This window comes from Coregonus lavaretus (assembly GCF_964263955.1).
Source record: "Coregonus lavaretus genome assembly, contig: HAP1_SCAFFOLD_1135, whole genome shotgun sequence".
In the NCBI taxonomy this organism is placed as follows: Eukaryota; Metazoa; Chordata; class Actinopteri; order Salmoniformes; family Salmonidae; genus Coregonus; species Coregonus lavaretus.
In genome coordinates, this window is record NW_028164243.1 from 136,932 (window position 1) to 142,500 (window position 5,569).

The following is a 5,569-nucleotide window of genomic DNA, read 5'->3' on the forward strand; positions in this document are numbered from 1 at the left end:
AACATTGTTATGATAGCTATTTCCTGTATTGTATCTAAAATGTAAATACAAGCTAAAACTCATCAAAACTCACACAGATGCCTTTCCTCTGATATAAGTCCGCAGTAAGAAACGCTAGACGTTATCAGACCTGTATGTCCTGGAGCTCGTGGATCAAATTACCACAGATGAGACCCTTCACTGCTGCTGTTCAATCACTGTCAACCCCAGTCAGACTACATACCTGTTCAACTCTAGTCCTAGTGAATGATTGACTAGATATAATCATTCAACTCACCTGGGAGGGGCTGAGCCATAGATAAAGTGAACATCTTTGTTACTTACCTGCTGTAGTCTTCCTGTAGTTCTCCTCATGCACTCTGTAGATAGTCATATGTGTGATAATGGCAGGGCTATTCTGTTAGTGATGTGTGAAAGAGGCCATACTAACTGTCTGTCAGACGTGTCCATTAATATCTTCCCTCTAGCATTAACAGTATCAGTGGAGAGTTAAATATTACACTGGAATGTGTTGCTCATTGATGGTCACAGACACACACACAGGCACAGACGCATACGCAGGCACGCACGCACATTCTGTTCAGCAGCCTGTTTATTTGATATAAAGCAACAGACAGACAGACAGCCACACAGACATACAGACAGTGTAGCAGTGTTTAGGGTGATGTAACACTCCTTCAAACTTTTGGGAAATTACCTGAACCTTGATAGTGGCTATGCTGTCCTTAATGTATTGGGGATAATAAAGTCTATTCCTCTAAATGTATCAAACCATAAATGGTTAGGGTGAGATAATCTGGTTAGGGTTATTATATTATATCAAAGGAAAAGTAACATGTTAATCTCATGATAATGTTCAACAGCACCAGGATAGCAACATGTTGATCTCATGAGATAATGTTCAACAGCACCAGGATAGCAACATGTTGATCTCATGAGATAATGTTCAATAGCACCAGGATAGCAACATGTTGATCTCATGAGATAATGTTCAACAACAACAGGATAGCAACATGTTGATCTCATGAGATAATGTTCAATAGCACCAGGATAGCAACATGTTGATCTCATGAGATAATGTTCAATAGCACCAGGATAGCAACATGTTGATCTCATGAGATAATGTTCAATAGCACCAGGATAGCAACATGTTGATCTCATGAGATAATGTTCAATAGCACCAGGATAGCAACATGTTGATCTCATGAGATAATGTTCAACAACAACAGGATAGCAACATGTTGATCTCATGAGATAATGTTCAATAGCACCAGGATAGCAACATGTTGATCTCATGAGATAATGTTCAACAGCACCAGGATAGCAACATGTTGATCTCATGAGATAATGTTCAACAGCACCAGGATAGCAACATGTTGATCTCATGAGATAATGTTCAATAGCACCAGGATAGCAACATTTTGATCTCATGAGATAATGTTCAAAAGCACCAGGATAGCAACATGTTGATCTCATGAGATAATGTTCAATAGCACCAGGATAGCAACAGAGGAGTGCCGACGACGGAGACCCGAGAGGCAACCCCAATAATTTATTTTGGGGGGGGCACACGGTGTGGACGACGAGGCAGCAGGAGGCCGCGACAGGGCGGATCTGCAGGTTAGGAGAGGAGGCCACCAGGTTACGGGGGCTATTGGTTCAGAGGGAGCAGGAGTTATTCCGTCAGAGGGTTAGGGTTTAGGGTTAGGGTTAGGTAGGGGACAAATTCTTCACACCACATGGGTGTTAAGTGTGCACGGGCACAGGGGCTATATATATATCATGCTTTATGTTTCAATGAAATAAATAAAAAACATATACAAAAAAATATATATACAAGGACAAGACATTATAAAAAAATCCCAAAAACGGGAAGGGAAGGAATTAAGTTTTAGGCATCGAGGTTAGGTTTAGGTACCGGTTTCACTGAGGTTAGGATTAGGGTTAGGGTTTAAGTAGAGAACTTTAGGATTAAGGTTAGGTTTTAGGCACCGGTGTCACTGAGGTTAGGGTTAGGGTTAGGGTTAGGGTTAGGGTTAGGTACAGGCATAAAAACTTAATTGGACACCCCTGTCCAATACTGTATGTGGAGAAGGTAATGTCGTGGGGAGCTGGGGTTTGTTTTTTTGTACTCCTGGGAGGCCGTAGATATCCATCAATATGCTTTGGGGGGGGCTAGGTGGATTTCAATATTTGGTTGGGGTTAGGGTTAGGGGTGAGGGTTAGGTTAGGGTTTAGGGTTAGAGTTAGGGTTAGGTACAGGCATAAAAACTTAATTGGACACCCCTGTCCAATACTGTATGTGGAGAAGGTAATGTTGTGGGGAGCTGGGGTTTGTTTTGTTGTACTCCTGGGAGGCCGTAGATATCCATCAATATGCTTTGGGGGGGGCTAGGTGGATTTCAATATTTGGTTGGGGTTAGGGTTAGGGGTGAGGGTTAGGTTAGGGTTTAGGGTTAGAGTTAGGGTTAGGTACAGGCATAAAAACTTAATTGGACACCCCTGTCCAATACTGTATGTGGAGAAGGTAATGTCGTGGGGAGCTGGGGTTTGTTTTTTTTGTACTCCTGGGAGGCCGTAGATATCCATCAATATGCTTTGGGGGGGGCTAGGTGGATTTCAAAATTTGGTTAGGGATTAGTGTTAGGGTACAGGCATAAAAACTTAATTGGACACCCCTGTTGTTTTGTTGTACTCCTGGGAGGCCGTAGATATCCATCAATATGCTTTGGGGGGGGGCTAGGTGGATTTCAAAATGTGGTTAGGGTTAGGAGTTAGGGGTTAGGGGTTAGGGTTAAGGGTTAGGGTTAGGGTTAAGGTTAGGTTAGGGTTTAGGATTAGAGTTAGGGTTAGGGTTAGGGTTAGGGTACAGGCATAAAAACTTCATTGGACACCCCTGTCCAATACTGTATGTGGTTAGGGTTAGGGTACAGGCATAAAAACTTCATTGGACACCCCTGTCCAATTCTGTATGTGGAGAAGGTAATGTTGTGGGGAGCTGGGGTTTGTTTTGTTGGGTTAGGGTTAGGGTTAGGGTTAGGGTTAGGGGTTAGGGTTAGGGTTAGGGTTAGGTACAGGGATAAAAACTCAATTGGACACCCCTGTCCAATTCTGTATGTGGAGAAGGTAATGTCGTGGGGAGCTGGGGTTTGTTTTGCTGTACTCCTGGGAGGCCGTAGATGTCAATCGATGTGCTTTGGAGGGGGCTAGGGTTAGGGTTAGGGTTAGGGTACAGGGATAAAAACTCAATTGGACACCCCTGTCCAATTCTGTATGTGGAGAAGGTAATGTCGTGGGGAGCTGGGGTTTGTTTTGCTGTACTCCTGGGAGGCCGTAGATGTCAATCGATGTGCTTTGGAGGGGGCTAGGTGGATTTCAAAATTTGGTTATGTTAGGGTTAGGGTACAGGGATAAAAACTCAATTGGACACCCCTGTCCAATTCTGTATGTGGAGAAGGTAATGTTGTGGGGAGCTGGGGTTTGTTTTGTTGTACTCCTGGGAGGCCGTAGATGTCCATCGATTTGGGCCTCAAAGGTTGGGAAATCTTAGGCAAAGGTGGAAACTCCACAGGACACAATGTTAAAGGTGTCTGAGTAGATGGAGCTACTCGACGGGCCTGTAGCATGGATCTCAATGTATCCACTGAAGTTATAGTAAACTTGTGCCTATATCTGGCTTTTCCCCAAACTACTGCCTTATTAAAGGCCTCCAGGTGAAAATCATGAAGTTCCTCTAAACCCAGAGCTATCACCATATCATAATGTTCCCGTAATATACTCATGTTAACCTCCATCCACTGTGCAGTATTCTGCTTAACCTTCTCTAAAGTGTCTATAGTAGGTGAAGAGGGTTTAATAAAAGCAGATAGCTTAGCAACCTGTCTAAGCATCCCAGGGGGGCAAGAACCCATAGTAACAGAGTTGGCCAAAATCTCTGAATGGTGTAGAGCCTGCAGTAACTTAAAGTACTTTTTGGTAAGTACCAGATCTACAGGGGCCATAGGTCTATTAATAATCTGTCTCTCCCTTATGTTCATGGTAAGGGCTGGGGTGCACTCACCCAAGTCAATATTCCGAGCCAAACTCCCATAGCGATTGTGGAGAGGGACAGACATATTGGCATCTGTTGTCTCTAAGGCTGATGGCTAAAAACAATGTAAACAGGTAAGGTAAGCATATAAAGATCCCTATCTAAAACAAGCATAGAAAAAGAGGAAGGGTAGGGTAGGTTTAAAAAAAAAAAGGGGTTTACATAAAACACACAATGATTAATGACCGGACTGGGAAGAGAACTAGAAACCACACTCAATCTAACAAACACTCACTTTTACAGGTGAACTCTCAAGGAGTAAACTCTCACTGCCATCTGGTGGATTTAGGATGTAATCATTTTCATTTAAAGACTACACAAAACCAAAAAACATCCACCATTAAAGGTATGGAACTGGAAGTGTTTGGTGGTTCTTCCTTTGTAGTTTCCACTTTGTTCCAATGGTAGTATAAAAACAATTTTGTATTTTCCTTAGTGAAGAACAAGTGGACAAAATATATATATATATGTTGTTGTCTTCAGTGTGCACACCTAGTCCAAAACAAATTCTTACCCAGGTCCTTTACTCCATACTCACATTTGAAATGTTTGGGTGGCCTACCCTTAGTGATGGAGGAAGAATGGAAGAATCCAATAGTGGATGTTATCGGTGTGCTCCTGCACTTGAATTGTTTGTTGATTTTGTAGTCCTTTTGGTTTTAAAAGTATCTGAATCCCCTGTTTTAAAAAAAGGGGGTGTCCAAAAAGTCATTAAAAATTGTTTACAAATATACAAATAAAAAGCGCTGCCTGACGTTTCGCCTTACTAGGCTTCATCAGAGGGTTAGGGTTAGGGTTAGGGTTGGGGTTAGGGTTAGGGTTAGGGTTAGGGTTAGGGTTAGGGTTGGGTTAGGGTTAGGGTTAGGGTTAGGGTTAGGGTTAGGGTTAGGGTTAGGGTTAGGGTTAGGGTTAGGGTTAGGGTTTAGGGTTAGGGTTAGGGTTAGGGTTAGGGTTAGGGTTAGGGTTAGGGTTAGGGTTAGGGTTAGGGTTTAGGGTTAGGGTTTAGGGTTTAGGGTTTTGGGTTTTAGGGTTAGGGTTAGGGTTAGGGTTAGGGTTAGGGTTAGGGTTAGGGGTTAGGGTTAGGGTTAGGGTTAGGGTTAGGGTTAGGGTTTAGGGTTAGGGTTAGGGTTAGGGTTAGGGTTTAGGGTTAGGGTTAGGGTTAGGGTTAGGGTTAGGGTTAGGGTTAGGTACAGGGATAAAAACTCAATTGGACACCCCTGTCCAATTCTGTATGTGGAGAAGGTAATGTCGTGGGGAGCTGGGGTTTGTTTTGCTGTACTCCTGGGAGGCCGTAGATGTCAATCGATGTGCTTTGGAGGGGGCTAGGTGGATTTCAAAATTTGGTTATGTTAGGGTTAGGGTACAGGGATAAAAACTCAATTGGACACCCCTGTCCAATTCTGTATGTGGAGAAGGTAATGTTGTGGGGAGCTGGGGTTTGTTTTGTTGTACTCCTGGGAGGCCGTAGATGTCCATCGA